The 16,679-nt window shown below is 42.8% G+C and overlaps 1 long non-coding RNA gene and 1 pseudogene across 4 annotated transcripts in view; both read left to right on the top strand.

Annotated features, from left to right (window-relative positions):
• LOC128929089 (uncharacterized) overlaps positions 1 to 14,075 on the top strand; it is a 60,007-nt gene extending 45,932 nt beyond the window's left edge. For all 4 annotated transcript variants that reach the window (XR_013523115.1, XR_008475015.2, XR_008475014.2 and 1 more), the window contains one exon: positions 11,370 to 14,075. This is a non-coding gene — a long non-coding RNA (uncharacterized LOC128929089). The remainder of the gene's footprint in view (positions 1 to 11,369) is intronic.
• On the top strand, positions 7,711 to 7,809 carry LOC118145961 (U6 spliceosomal RNA; annotated as a pseudogene).
• Positions 14,076 to 16,679: the final 2,604 nt, after the last annotated feature.

The following is a 16,679-nucleotide window of genomic DNA, read 5'->3' as shown; positions in this document are numbered from 1 at the left end:
AATACAAAAATTAGCCAGGCACAGTGGTAGATGCCTGTAATCCCAGCTACTTGGGAGGCCACGGCAGGAGAATTGCTTAAACCAAAAATTAGTAGATTTCAGTGAACCAAGATCGCATCACTGCACTCCAGCCTGGGAAAGTAAGGCTCCATCTCAAAGAAACAAAATAAAACAAAGGAACGAAGGAAGAGCAAATAGAAATGGTAAATATCAGGTACATTTACAAGAATATTATTCTCCTTTTGAGTTCTTTACGATGCATTGATGTTTAAAAGCAAAAATCACAACACTGTTTGATGGAGTTTCAATGCATGTAGATGTAATATATAAGATAATTATGACCGAAGGGTGTGTGTATAAAGAGGCTTACATGTTAGTAAACAACTTCTTTTTTTTTTTTTTGAGACAGGGTCTCACTGTCACCTAGGTTGGAGTGCAGATGTGCAATCATAGCTCACTACAACTTTGAACTCTGGGCCTGAAGCAATCCTCTCACCTCAGCCTCCCAAAGAGTTGGGATTACAGGGGTAAGCCATTGCGCTAGGCCTATGTTGGTAGAAAGGATCTTGTTAAGAGATCAACAAGTTCTAGACTAGGAGACGTATTTGTAAATCACATATCTGACAAACGACTTGTATCCAGAATATATGAAGTACGCTCAAAACTTAGCAGTAAGACAAGCAAATTAAAAAATGGGCAGAAGCTTGAACAGATGCTTTATTGGTGAGGATATATGGGTGGCAAATAAGATGTTCAACATTGCCAGTAAGACAATGAAAGTAGGCATTTTCTACCGTGGTGGCTCACACCTGCAATCCCAGCACTTTGGGAGGCCAAGGCAGGCGGATCACTCGAGATTGGGAGGTCCAGACCAGCCTGGGCAATATACTAAAACCCCATCTCTACTAAAAATACAAAAATTAGCCAGGCGTGGTGGCGTGCACCTGTAATCCTGGCTACTTGGGAGGCTGAGACAGGAGAATTGCTTCAACCCAGGAGGATTGCTTCAACCCAGGAGGCAGTAGCTGCCATGAGCCAAGATCATGCCACTGCCCTCCAGCCTGGGTGGCAACAGAACAAGATTTCGTCTCAAAAGAAAAAGAAAATGTAAAGGAGAACCATAGCGATATACCTCTGTACATGTGCTAGAGAGGCTAAAATTAAAATATTGAGAGTGCTAGGTGCTGAGAAGGGTGTGGAACAACTGGACCTTCTGTATACTGCTGGTAGGAGTGAACAGTGATAGTGCCACTCTGGAAAAAGTTTGGAAAATTATTTAATTTTAATTTTTAATTTTTTGTAGAGAAGGGATCTTGCTCTGTTTCCCAGGGTGATCTTGATCTCCTGGCCTTGAGACATCCTCCTGCCTCTTCCTCTCAGTGCTGAGATTACAGGCATAAGCCACCGTACCCTGTCTTGAAAATTTCTTATAAATTATTATATGCTCTCCTTATGACCCAGAATTCTCACTCCTGGAGATTTACCCTAGAAAAATTAAAATACGTGTATACAGATCCTAACACAAACACAGTAATTTTATTTGTAATAGTCAAACACTGGAAACAACCCACATATAGATAAACTATGGAATATTACTCAGCAAGAAAAAAGAATGAACTGTTGATATATGTAACAGGTTGCTTGCCATTCTCACACTTGAAACTTACGCCTGCTCTGTTTCCTTTCATTTGGTATTCATGCAGTTTGCACAGTATTAGATTCACTGGTATGCACACTCACACCTGTATGCCTTTGCTCATGCGGGGTTCTCTCTTCCAGAAATATAAAATAGCTCCATACTTACTTATCTTGGATGTAGAATCTGGAACTATTCCCTAAGGAGTTCTAAGCCATGAAGCTTGGAAAATGTGAATACTTTCTGCCACCCACGTGAGATGGGGATAATTAGGAAGGTGGATAGGAAAATTGTGCTTATGGGTTCAGAAGTGGATGATGGAAAGAAGCCAAGGACAATGGGCAGGAATGGAATCCCCAAGGCAGCGTGGAAGATCGCACATATTCTGGTGGAGAGATCAGTACGCTGCATCTATTTTTTTCTTGTCTGGGCCCTTCTATAAAATCCTCTGTGGCTCAGGCCATCTGCTTAGTGTCTTCAGGATTCAGGTGAGTCATGTGGAGAACACAGGATTGGAACCAGAAGACCTCTGTGGACCATCCCCTTCTAACGTTTGGTAGTTCTACAATTTTTCTTTCTTTCTTTCTTTTTTTTTTTTTGAGACAGACTCTTGCTCTTGTCACCCAGGCTGGAATTCAGTGGCTCACTCCAGTGGACCTCGGCTCACTGCAACCTCTGCCTCTGGGTTCAAGTGATTCTTCTGCCTCAGCCTCCCGAGTAGCTGGGATTACAGATGCCCGCCACTACACCCAGCTAAATTTTTGTATTTTTTTTTAGTAGAAATGGGTTTTAACAGTGTTGGCCAGGCTGTTCTCGAACAACTGACCTCAGGTGATCCATCAACCTCGGCCTCTCAAAGTGCTGGGTTTACAGGCATAAGCCACCATGCCTGGCGGTAGTTCTACAATTTTGATGGGATTATATGACCCTAGGAAGGAGAGGCTGTTATTATTCATGTTCGCATTATTGTAAATTAATTCAATGAACTTGCTTTCTTGAAAACTGTCATAGCCTGGTATTGAAGGAAAGTGAATTTTGATTGGAAAGCAGGAACAGAGCATGCCATTTGGAAATGTGGGGCTACTGTTTATGAAAAGGTTGGACTGCCAGGGCAAAGCCCCATAAGAGGCCCTGGTGAGGTTCTGATATCTTTATGTTAAAGATAAGAAATGAGGCTGAGTGTGGTGGCTCACGCCTGTGATCCCAGCACTTTGGGAGGCTGAGGTGGGTAGATCACAAAATCGGAAGTTTGAGACCAGCCTGGCCAACATGGTGAAACCCCGTCTCTACTAAAAAAATACAAAAATTAGCCAGGTGTGGTGGTGGGCGCTGGTAATCCCAGTTACTTGGGAGGGTGAGGCAGGAGAATCCTTTGAACCCGGGAGGCGGAGGTTGCAGTGAGCTGAGATTGCACCATTGCACTCTAGTCTGGGTGACAGAGTAAGACTCTGTCTCAAAAAAAAAAAAAAAAAAAAAAGGAGAAATGAGGTCAAGAAACCTTATGTATAATGTCATCTAGCTAGCTAGGGAGATCATCTAAATTTGAACTCAGGTTTTGTCAAATTCCCCAGTTTAGAAGAGAGGTGCTCTGGGAAGCAGAAGAAAAACACAAGAGGAAGGTGTATTAGTCCATTTTCCCATTGAGAAAGAACTGCCTGAGACTGGGTAATTTCTCAAAAGAAGACATTTATGTGGCCAACAAACATATGAAAAAAAGCTCATCATCACTGGTCATTAGAGAAATGCAAATCAAAACCACAATGAGATACGATCGCATGCCAGTTGGAAAGGCAATCGTTAAAAAGTCAGGAAACAATAGATGCTGGTGAGGCTGTGGCGAATACTGTCTGTGGGAGTGTTAATTAGTTCAACCATTGAGGAACACAGTGTGGCTATTCCTCAGGGGTCTAGAACCAGAAATACCATTTGACCCAGTAATCCCATTACTGGGTGTATACCCAAAGGATTATCAATCATTCCACTATAAAGACACATACACGTGTATATTTATTGCAGCACTATCTACAATAGCAAAGACTTGGAACCAACTCAAATGCCCATCAGTGACAGAGTGGCTAAAGGAAACATGGCACATATATACCATGAAATACTATGCAGCCATAAAAAAGAATGAGTTCATGTCCTTTGCAGGACATGGATGAAGCTGGAAGTCATTATTCTCAGCAAACTAACACAGGAACAGAAAACCAGACACCACATGTTCTCACTCATAAGTGGGAGTTGAATTATGAGAACACATGGACACAGGGAGGGGAACATCACACACTGGAACCTGTCAGGGGGTGGGGGACAAAGGCAGGGAGAGCATTAGGACAAATACCCAATGCATGCAGGGCTTAAAACCTAGATGACGGGTTGATGGGTGCAGCAAACCACGATGGCACATGTGTACCTATGTAACAAACCTGCATGTTCTGTACATGCATCCCAGAACTTAAATTCAAATACAAATTAAAAAAGGAGAGAGGTTATACACATCTCTCTGAGTAGCTGAAAAGAACAAAAAAGGAAAGATGAGGCTTGGGTGGGGACACAAAGCCTAACCGTATCAGAAGAGAAGAGGAGGACGCTGCAGCTTAGCTCATACTCTGAAAATGTCCCTAGGCCATGCTGAGGAGGTAGGAGGAAACATAGCCCCTCGATATTCCCTTTATTTTCCGCCAGAGGTGTCCCTGGGTCCTCTCCTAGGCTCTGTGCTCGTGTCCCAGAGGCCAAGACGAGGAAGAGATGGCAGGAAGATTTGGGACTTTTTATGTAGCCAGTGAAATAAGGTAATTATGAGTCCCTTGCCCAAATCATAGCAGGGCCCTAGGGTAATTCCTAGGCACATGAATGGTTTGCTATGATATTAACTGGAGCTGTAAGATGGTAAGTTTGGAGAGCAAGTCCTCATATGCTGCACATCAGGACAAGGCTGTGCTTCCGACTAAGGTCACTGAATACACCGAGCACGTAGTTGGGCCTGACACCCGTGTCAGATACTGGTAAGAGCAAGCCTAGTGTGTAATGTAGTTCTTTGGAGAGCAGGATCTCAGCTACCATCAGAAGCATAAAAAGGTCTTATTTGCATGAGTCTGGAAAGAAACAGTTCACACCACTGGGTGGCAGTATGGCGTGCCTCTTTGTTTTCACTATGTGGCAATACTGTTACATTCCAGACCTAAGGAACCATGTTCCTCCCGGCCAGTCTATAACTACCCTTTCCTTCCTGTCCTGCGCCCTGTGTCTCTGTCCCTACGCATTCCGAGCGTCGTGTGTGTGTGTGTGTTTGTCGCTGTCAGTGGTGATTTAGGAGAGGAATAAACATTTAGGATAAGTCCCGTCTTTCCTCACATCCAGTTTCTGTACCTCTGAACTGCTGGGTTAGGGCTTTGTTAAATCTTTATTAATAAAGATTTATAGGGAACAATACTAATAATAAAAAACTCGGCAAGCCTACACACAGTACTCTTGCGGAAATTCATTTCTAGGCTGAGATGTAAAATACTTCTACTGAAAATATTATTTGGGGGAAAATCCTAAAGACAAGACCTAGGGTGAACTGGCGCTGCTTGCCCAGAGCAAAGGCAGAGGCAGCAGAAGGCGGTGCCAGACGTTACCTGTAGAGCTGCCCTGCCATCTGGTGGACAAAGGGGCACCTGCAGCTTGTAAACCGAACTGTAGGGCTCCCAAGATTTTTACATTTTAATTTTTTTTTCCTTTTTTAAAGACGAGATTTCACCATGTTGGTCAGGCTAGTGTTGAACTCCCGACCTCAGGTGATGCTCCCGCCTTGGCCTCCAAAGTGCTTGGATTAACAGGCCTGAGCCACTGCGCCTGCCTACATTTTAATTTTTTCCACACCTCACCTGGATCAAGATTTTTATGAATTATAAAACTAAACAAGAGAACAATCAAATTATCAAACAAAAAGACCCTAATAAAATCCAGGATACATAAGTAAAGGCAATGCATGTCTGCCAGTTTTTTCTTTTGCTAATATTAAACAAGAATGCATCTATATTTGGCGTCTTCTTACCTCTAAAGGACAATAACTTCCAAAGAGCATGTGTAGGGAAGCTCCGAAAGCGAAAGAGAAAGTGTTTGTTTGTTTGTTTTCTTCCTAAGAGAGAGAGAAAAAGGACAATCCTTTTAACTGAATATTTAGCTTAATGGAATGATCATTATATCTTTCTTATTTTTATAATTTTTTTACAAAGGGGTGAAAAATTTATCAAGGTTTGGTACTGATTTAGGAATTGGTATTTGAGAACCACTGGTGTAAAACACTTCATGCAAATATTTTATAAATATCTGAGGACTCTGAAATATTTCAGAATAAGGAGTTGGAGTTAAAGCACTGTATTCAAAACTTTAGGGCCCATTTAAAATCAAACATTTTGCTAATTAAAAATTGTCATTATTGGCTGGGCGTGGTGGCTCATGCCTGTAATCCCAGCACTTTGGGAGGCTGAGGTGGGCAGATCATGAAATCAAGAGATCGAGACTATCCTGGTCAACACGGTGAAGCCCCGTCTCTACTAAAAATACAAAAAAATTAGCCGGGTGTGGTGGCACGCACCTGTGGTCCCAGCTACTCGGGAGGCTGAGGCAGAAGAATCACTTGAACCCAGGAGGCGGAGGTTGCAGTGAGCCGAGATTGCGCCACTACACTCCAACCTGGTGACAGAGCAAGACTCTGTCTCAAAAAAAAAAAAAAAAAAAAAAAAAAAAATCCCAATCTAGCAAAGCAGGACAATATTCAACCCCTGGTAATACAGAGAACACCACAAAGATATTCCTCAAGAAGAGCAACCCCAAGGCACATAATCGTCAGATTCACCAGGGTTGAAACGAAGGAGAAAATACTAAGGACAGCTAGAGAGAAAGGTCAGGTTACCCACAAAGGGAAGCCTATCAGACTTACAGCAGATCTCTCAGCAGAAACCCTACAAGCCAGAAGAGAGTGGGGGCCAATATTCAACATCCTTAAAGAACAGAACTTTCAGCCCAGAATCTCATATCCTGCCAAACTAAGCTTCACAATTGAAGGAAAAATAAAATCTTTTATGAACAAGCAAGTACTCAGAGATTTTATTATCACCAAGCCTGCTTTGCAAGAGCTTCTGAAAGAAGCATTATACATAGAAAGGAACAACCGGTATTGGCCTTTCTAAAAATATACCAAAAAGTAAAAAGCATCAACATAAAGAAGAATTTATATCAATGAATGGATAAAATAACCAGTTAACATCAAATGGCAGTAATCCTAAACTTAAATCGACTAAATCCCCCAATCAAAAGATATAGCCAAAACTCAACGGTATGCTACATCCAGACCCATTTTACATCCAAAGATACACAAAGACTCAAAACAAAGGGATGGAGAAAGACTTGCCAACCAAATGGAGAGCAAAATAAATAAATAAATAAATAAAAAGCAGGAGTTGCAATTCTCGCATCTGATAAAATAGATTTCAAAGCAACAAAGATACAGTGGTAAAAGGATCAATGCAGCAATAAGAGCTAACGATCCTAACACCCAGATACACAAGTCCCGTAAAGAGATTTAGACTCAACTAGGCAGAAAATTGATGAGGACAACCAGGACTTGAACTCAGATCCAGAACAAGTAAACTTAATAAATATTTATAGAGCTCTCCATTTTAAATACACAAAATATACATTCTCCACTTTAAATGCACAATATATTGATTGGCCATTATTAATACCCATTTTTAGAATAAAGCAATCTTCCCGCTCTCTCTCCCTCTTTTTTCCCTCTTTCTTCCTCTCCTTCACTCCTTTTATTTCTTTCTTTTCTTCTTTCCTTTCTAAAAAGAAAAAGAAAAAGAAAAGAAATTGTCATTATTTCACTTGAGGATTCCAGTGGGCCTCCCACATTTGTTTCATGTTTTCCTGGCTTAGGGGGACATTGATCGCCTGATTTTAGCGTCATCACAGCACTTTCCTGGTGGCTGCATGTTTCTCGGGTTGTCTTTAACTAGTGGCCATACAAATTAAGCTTGGGCACCTACCACTTGGTATGTGTGTCCTAATAAAGTGCATAATGTGTGCTCGCTTCAGTAGCACGTATACTAAAATTGGAATGCTAGAAGATTAGCACGTGTGGCAAGGATGACACATAGATTCATGTAGCATTCCAGGCTTTTTTTTTTTTTAACAAATAAAAAAGTGTGGCTGCACTGTGGCTCACACCTGTAATCCCAGCACTTTGGGAGGCCAAGGTGAGTGGATCACCTGGGGTCAGGAGTTTGAGTCCATTTGGCCAACATGGTGAAACCCCGTCTCTAATAAAATGCAAAAATTAAGCAAGCATGGTGGTGGACACCTGTAACCCCAGATACTTGGGAGACGGAGGCAGGAGAATTGCTTGAACAGCCTTGGAAGTTCCAGTGAGCCAAGGTCATGCCACTGCACTCAGGCCTGGGTGACAAAGCTAGACTCCATCTTAAAAAAAAAATAGTGAGCTCTGGATCACATTTTTTGAGTGTGAAGCCATCTCAATCATTTACTATGTGACCTTGGGAAAGTGATTAATCTTTTTTTTGCCCATTTGTTAGAATAAAGAATTTGACTGACCATTGCACCTGACTGCTAAAAGAAAGATTCTAAATCCTTGGGTTTCCTGAGCAATAGAAATGCCCTTGTTATTCATGAGCTCTTTGGACCATACCTAAATTAATGCTAGTAAGATGACTCAGGTTGGGAGCTGGTCATGTCAGAAACACCAAGCATGAGACTAGAGGGTTTGAGCTGTGAGTGGGGTGATATCTGTTCGACCTCTTCTGGGGAGATTTGGGGGGCTAGAGATTTAGTTTAATCATATCACCAGTGGGTCCATCAATCATGCTATGTAAGGAAACCCCACCAAATCTCTGGACACTGAAGCTTAGTGGAGCTTCCTAGGCGGTGAACATATCCATGTGCTGAAAGGTAGCACATCCTAATTCCACAGGGAGAGGGCACAAAAGTTCTGCATTCTGGACCCTTCCAGATCTTCCTCTATGGTCTTTTCATGTGACTGGTCCTAACTTGTATACTTACAATAAAACTGTAATTACAAATATAGTGCACTCCTGAGTTTTATGAGTAATGATAGTACATTATCAAACCTGAGAAGGTTGTGGGAACCCCTGAATTTGTATTCAGTTGGTCAGAAGTATGGGTGGCCTGAGGACCACTGAATTTGTGAGAAATTTGGTTTATAGCTTAAATGGTAAGAGCCCTTCCCCCAAACTAAATTGTTGTAAAACTAATGAAAAGCCACTAAGTTAGGCTGAGAGGGGCTTGAATTCTACATAATTACCAGCCATTATTCTGGAGGTCATAAGATTCATAACTTGCCCAATTACTTTGTTTTTTTTGAGCGAGTCTTGTTCTGTTGCCTAAGCTGGAGGGCAGTGAAGCAATTTTGCCTCACTGCAACTTCAGCCTCCCCTCGTTCAAGTGATTCTCATGCCTCAAGCTCCTGAGTAGCCGGGACTACAGGTGTGTGCCACCATACCCAGCTAATTTTTGTATTTTTAGTAGAGACAGGGTTTCACCACGTTGGCCAGGCTGGTCTCGAACTCCTGGTGTCAAGTGATCCACCTGCCTTGGCCTCCCAGAGTGCTGGGATTACAGGTGTAAGCCACAGCACCCAGCCTCAATTACTCTTGAAGATAACATAACTATTGTAGAACCTAAGACTGGCCTTTTGAGATGTCTTTTTAGGTTTTTGCATTTCTGGCAACTGGATGGGCCAACCTGGACCTGCCAACCAGTCCTGTGGCCCTCATGCAGGAACTGACTCAATATAGGACAGATTCAATTCCCTATGATTTCAGCTCCAACCCAACCAATCAGCATGTCTCCTACCCTACCCCCTTGTCCACCAAACTATCTTTGAAAAACCCACAACCTCCAAGTCTTTGAGGAAACTGATTTGAGTAATCATAAATCTCCGGTCTCTTGTACAGCTGGCTCTGTGTGAATTTAACTCTTTCTCTATTGCAATTCCCCATCTTGATAAATTGGCTCTGTCTAGACAGTGGGCAAGGAGAACTTGTCAGGTGGTTACAAATTGAGAGTCCAGAGACAGGCAAGCCCCAAAGTACTTAGTGTATTTTATTTTATTTTATTTCATTTTGTTGCATTTTATTGTTTTAGTGACAGGCACTTGCTCTATTGTCCAGGCTGGAGGGCAGTGGTGTGATCATAGCTCACTACAGCCTTGAACTCCTGAGCTCAAGTGATCCTCCAGCCTCAGCCTCCTGAATAGCTGGGACTATAGGTGTGAACCATGGTACTTGGCACCCAGTGTATTTTAGTGGCAGTTTTCCCTATCATCAGGAAAATATATTCAGCAAATGGTGCTAGAACAATTGGATAATGATTTGAACAAAAGCTAACTTTCTTTCATTCATAGCAGTCACCAACAGAAATCCCTTATTTGGGAAAAAGTTAAAAGATTGAAAACAAATCACTAAAAAATTAGAAGGGCTGGGTGTGATGGCTCACACCTGTAATCCCAGCACTTTGGGAGGTCGAGGTAGGAGGATCACTTGAGCCCAGGAGTTCAAGACCAGCTTTGGCAACATAGCGAGATCCCATATCTAAAAAAAAAAAAAAAAATTAGAAGAAAATATGAGTATTTTAATGTGATCAACACAGGTAAGACCTTTCTTTCTTTCTTTTTTTTTTGAGATGGAGTTTCGCTCTTGATGGCCAGGCTGGAGCACAATGGCGTGATCTCTGCTCATTGCAACTTCTGTTTCCTGGGTTCAAGCAATTCTCCTGCTTCAGCCTCCCAAGTAGCTGGGATTATAGGCGTGTGCCACCATGCCCAACTAATTTTGTGTTTTTTTTTTTTTTTTTTTGAGACGGAGTTTCGCTCTTGTTACTCAGGCTGGAGTGCAATGGCGCGATCTCGGCTCATTGCAACCTCCGCCCCCTGGGTTCAGGCAATTCTCCTGCCTCAGCCTCCTGAGTAGCTGGGATTACAGGCACACACCACCATGCCCAGCTAATTTTTTGTATTTTTAGTAGAGACGGGGTTTCACTACGTTGACCAGGATAGTCTTGATCTCTTGACCTCGTGATCCACCCGCCTCGGCCTCCCAAAGTGCTGGGATTACAGGCTTGAGCCACCGCACCCAGCCCAATTTTGTGTTTTTAGTAGAGATGGGGTTTCTCCATGTTGGTCAGGCTGGTCTCAAACTTCCAACCTCAGGCGATCCACCCACCTCTGCCTCCCAAAGTACTGGGATTATAGACATGAGCTACCATGTCCAGCCAAGAGCTTTCTAGCATAAAAGGAAGGGTAAATCATAAATGCACACACAGATGGAACTGATCTCACAAAAGTAAAAACTTATAGACATTAAGCAATTAACATTTGAAGTGACAAACAGAAACATTTACAATATGTATCAGAAATATTTTAAAAACAAGTATAGTCATCAAGATTGGCAAGATCGTAGTATAGACTAGAAATTGGCAAACCTTTTTCTGTAAAGAACCAGATGGTCACTATTTTGGGTTCGTGGGCTCTGTATTCTCTGTGGTGACTCCTCAGCTCTGCCACTGTGGCATGAAACTAGCCATAGGCAGTACGTAAACAGACGGGCATGATTGTGTTCCAATAAAACCCTGCTTATAGACACTGAAATTTGAATTTCACTTAATTCTCATGTGTCACAAAATGGTTTTCTTCTTTTGATTTTTTCAGCTATTTAAACAGGCAAAAACCATCCTTTGCTCGGCAGCAGGCCACTTTGGATGACAGGTCGTAGTTTGCTGACCTCTGATGAAGACACAGAGTCTGAAAGGGGCCTGCAGGTATGAGCAGGTTTCAGAGGATGGGGGCGGGGATTGCATTTGGCTCATGACTACAACTCATCGGAAAATAAATCAGTGAGGATTTAGGACAAAGAGTGGATTGATGTTCGGTTGTGAATGTGGAGCCCCAGATGTCTTGTGGGTCTGGTCCCAGAAGCAGGCAGAATGGGTTGGAGGGGTGTTTGTTAGGACATTGTCGTAATGGAAGAAGTACCTGGCCCTAGGAGCCTGCCCCAGAGCGGGAGAATGGCGATGGATACAAGACGTGGTGTGGAGATCGAGCTGAATGTTAAGGAAGGTTCAGAATGAAAGTGGACAGAGACTCTGACTTGTCTGACTGGAAGGGAGCTGGCCCCATGATCAGAAATAGGAGAAAGAGGAGGCAGTGGTAGGAGCTGCTGAAGAGCTCAGTTGTACCCATGATTGGAGGTATCAGAAAAAAACTCAGGTGGATAAATGCAAGGAAAAACTGGAGCAAGGTCAGAGTAGTGATCTCAAAGACACCTCAGGAATGTCTGCCAGAGTCCAGAACTTTGGACAATGCCTATGACTGGAAGCAATGAGAAAGAGGAAAGCTGTAATCTAGTTCGCAGTGGCTCAGTCCTGGCTCCATCACTAACATCAGGAACTTAACAAGGATGAAGTCTCAGAGGAATATTATGAGAGTCACATGAGCTCACAGTTAATGAAGTATTTTTCACACTGCCATATTCCTGTATGTGCTGGTTTGAATTTGGATCATAATCCCGAAAGACAGTCCGAATGCCTTAATCCCAATTGTTGAAATCTCTAAAAACTAAAATTCACAAATCTAAAAATTCTAGCATCTAAGATCCTGCAGATCACACTTGTGCTATGTTATGTGGAACTATTACCCTGTTATTGTCTTTATTTGGAAATTAAGTATGGTTGAAGGAGATGCATATGAGTTCCAGGTTGACAAGGGGTGGATTTTAGTGGGAACTTGACTGGGAAAAGAAATACCTAGAAACCTGGGAGAGCATGATTTTAGGTGTGCCTGTGAAGGTTTCCAGAGGAGCTTAGTGTGTGGTCTGAGTGGACCAGGTCAGGAAAGATCTGCCTTCAGTGCTGGGGGGCACCATCCAATTTGCTGTGAACCCAGAAAGAACAATTACGGAAGACGAATTGGTCTCTCTCTGAGAGCTGGGACAGGCTTTACTGGTGCTACCTTGGGCATCAGAAGTCCAAATTCACTGGTTTTTGGACTCAAGGACTTATACCAGGGGACCCATGGGTATTGAGACTTTCAGCATTGGACCAAGAGTTACGCCATTGGCTTCCCTGATTCTGAGGCCTTTGGACTTCGATGGACCCATGCTACCAGTGTTCTGGGGTCTCTAACTTGCAAATAGCCTGTCATGGGACTTCCCAGCCACCATTATCATGTGAATCAATTCCCCTAATAAACCCTCTTTCATCTATCTGTGTATATATCCTATTGCTCCTGTTTGTCTGGAGAACCCTGACTCAATCTGTATCGGAGAAGATGAATATTATTCCTTTGGACTGGATTCTCCACTGCATGGTGAAAGAGATCTGTGAAATTGTTTCTTTGCAAAAAGACTGTGATAAATTAAGTATATGAGGCTCCTTAATGGTGAAAGGTAAAAAGCTAATTATTATTGGTGCCGCAAAAGCAGAAAACTGCTTACTTGCAATGGTCAAGAATCACCAGCCTTTCAAGTGAACAGCATGTACTGTTCAAGTGAACAGAATGTGTAGGTCACAATACTCTCCAAATGCAAGTGCAGTGAGCATTTTAATGATCATAGAAGTGAAAATGCAGGCAAAAATTATAAGTTATTCCGTCATTTTAGAAACATTTAATGGCTAATGCCATTGATGGTACACAAGGCTATAAATAGTATATGGGAAAATGCAGGTATCAACAACTCTGAGGTATTCTGAACAGTCTGAACAAGAAGTTTAAAAAGTACTTTGATTAATTTGGTAAGTATTTTCTTGTTTTTTTTCTATGTTCAAGAGCGATATATGGGCCTGGCGCAGTGGCTCTTGCCTGTAATCCCAGCACTTTGGGAGGTCGAGAGGGGCAGATCCCGAGGTCAGGAGTTTGAGACCAGCCTGGCTAACACAGTGAAACTCTGTTTCTACTGAAAAATACAAAAATTAGCTAGGTGTGGTGGTGGGTGCCTGTGATCCCAGCTACTCTGGAGGCTGAGGCAGAGGTTGAACCTGGGAGGCAGAGATTGCAGTGAGCTGAGATCATGCCACTGCACTGCAGCCCGGGCATCAAAAAAGAGAATGCTATACAAAATAAGTCTATGCTATAACTAAATGCATCTAAAATATTTTCTTTAGGATAAGGTCCAGGAATGGCATTAGTATATGAAAAATATCCACTTAAAAATGTGTTTGGGCTGGGTGTAGTAACTCAATGAGAGCTTATTATGTTGCTCAGGTTGGCCTTGAACTCATAGTCTCACCTCCTCAAGCACCAGGACAACTGGCAGGAGCCACCGCAGCTCCCTGGGTGTGGTAACTCACGCCTGTATCCCAACACTTTAGGAGGCTGACATGAGTGAATTGCTTGAGCTCAGGAGTTCGAGCCAGCCTGGGGCCACATGGCAAAAGCTCATCTCTATATTAAATTTAATTTTTTTAATTAAAAAAGAAAAAAGTAAGGAAAAAATTTATTTGGGAAACTATTAAAATAGGATTGCATGTGAGCATCTCACCCAAATTCATTTGATTTCTTTTTTTTTTTTTCGAGATGGAGTTTCGCTCTTGTTACCCAGGCTGGAGTGCAATGGCGCGATCTCGGCTCACCGCAACCTCCGCCTCCTGGGTTCAGGCAATTCTCCTGCCTCAGCCTCCTGAGTAGCTGGGATTACAGGCACGCGCCACTGTGCCCAGCTAATTTTTTGTATTTTTAGTAGAGACGGGGTTTCACTATGTTGACCAGGATAGTCTCGATCTCTTGACCTCGTGATCCACCCGCCTCGGCCTCCCAAAGTGCTGGGATTACAGGCATGAGCCACCGCGCCCGGCCTCTTTTGATTTCTATAGTGGGCAATGTACTTCCTTTGACTTCCTGATCACCTCTTTTACTCAGTCACTCATTTATATAGGAAATATATATAAAGTGCTTACTCTGTGCTTGATACCGCAATAAACTAGGAATCCAAAGATGCACACACGTAGTAGATGCTGTTGGAGCTGATGGGTTAGTGACTGGGCAGATAAACCAGTTGCTATCAAATGTATGCACTATGGAGCAAAGTGTTCTCTAAACACTCTAGGCCCAGAGACTAGGGAGTTCTAACTTGTCCTAATTCAGGAGAGGGAGGGACATCTGAGATGCATTTTGACGTTTAAGTTGGTGTTAATCAGGTGGAGGGGGACAGAAACAGGAGGGCATTCCCGAGAAAGAATACTGTGTGTGTGTAGGGACACAAAGGTGTAAGTGACTGTGGCACATTCAAGAAAGGGGAGCTGCTGGATATGGGCAAATTGTAGTGTTCATGTTTGTGTATGGTTTTGTGTGTGTGTGTGTGTGTGTGTGTGTGTGTCTTCACACAGCAAATGGGTGCTGAAAGACAAACTGGAAAGGTAGTTTGAAGTCAGAATGTGAAGGGCCTTAGGATGCTTAGAGTCTCAGGAATCTCTGAGGGCTTTAGTCTTGAACACATTTGTCTAACATATATATGTTCAGCAACCTGTCTCAGGCTTCGAGTGTGTGGAACTTGATGACTGGGCTGAGGGAGAAAAGAGAGGAATCACCTGGTGAAGATGCCGATGGCTCACAAATAAGCTCAATGAAGTCTTCAGCACTGTTGGAAATGGGCAAGATATTATACTACGTGATACTATTTTATAGATTAAGTAGTCTCACACAACATGTCTATATTCTATATAGATATAAAATAGCATCACACAACATGATATGTATAAATATATGATACATATCTCATAGCATGAATTCTGAGTCTTAAAAAGGAAGAGTCAGCTGGGTGTGGTGGCTCATGTCTGTTCTCCCAGCACTTTGGGAGGCCGAGGCAGGTGATTAACAAGGTCAAGAGATGGAGACCATCCTGGCCAACATGATGAAACCCTGTCTCTACTACAAATACAAAACATAATGGGCATGGTGCACACCTGTAGTCCCAGCTACTCGGGAGGCTGGGACTACAGGAGCATGAGAATCTCTTGAACCTGGGAGGAGGAAGTTGCAGTGAACCGAGATCGTGCCACTGCACTGCAGCCTGGCGACAGAGTAAGACTCTGTCTTAAAAAAGAAAAAAAGAAAGAGCCAGGGAATGTTCTGCTGTTTATTATCATGGTGTTAGGTTCATATTGCCTATTAATAATGGGACAGTCAGTAGCCTAGGCACATGTCCAAGCTGACTGGACACTGGGTGGAGAGCATAAGGTCTTACACTAAAAGACTGCACCTCCAGGTTCAAATTCACCTGGGATAAGCTAGGCTATTATAGTGGGAACGGACCTTAGTGTACAAACCCAGGTGTATAAAACATATCTTAATTTCCTTTAAAACATTTCATTGGAATGAAAATAATCAATTTGCTGGCAGGAAATTAAACCTCAGTCATTCGCGGAGCTCCTGTCTCCAAGAACATACAAAGGCATAAAGGTCACCCAGTGCTAAACCATTGGGGAGGCCCTTCTGGTCAGTGGTCATCAGCCACTGTCTGCTGAGTGGCCTGAGTTTCTATGAATTGGTCTCTTTAAGGCCATTACCCTTCTGTGTCCATCCTACTTGCAGAACCTAGGAAAATTTTCCATGACTTTAGACATCACTGCCTGGGGTCCAGCCTCTGTTGGTTTACCACAGTGGGAACACAGTAAGAGAGGCACCCAGCACAAAGCTAGAGAATCAGAGGTATCCTGGAGGATGTACTCTTTCCTTTCTTTTCTTTTCTTTTCTCTTTTCTTTTCCTTCTTTCCTTCCTTCCTTCCTTCCTTCCTTCCTTCCTTCCTTCCTTCCTTCTTTCTTTTCTTTTCTCTTTTCTTTTCTTTTCTTTTCTTTTCTTTTCTTTTCTTTTCTTTTCTTTTCTGATGGAGTCTTGCTCTGTCACCCAGGCTGGAGTGTAATGATGCAATCTCGGCTCACTGTAACCTCCATTTCCCAAGTTCAAGTGAGTCTCTTACCTCAGCCTCCCAAGCAGCTGGGATTATAGGTGCTCACCACCATACTTGG

Source organism: Callithrix jacchus, chromosome 10, assembly GCF_049354715.1.
Source record: "Callithrix jacchus isolate 240 chromosome 10, calJac240_pri, whole genome shotgun sequence".
In the NCBI taxonomy this organism is placed as follows: Eukaryota; Metazoa; Chordata; class Mammalia; order Primates; family Cebidae; genus Callithrix; species Callithrix jacchus.
Note: the sequence above shows the minus strand (reverse complement) of the source record. Positions and strands in the feature narration are given on the sequence as shown.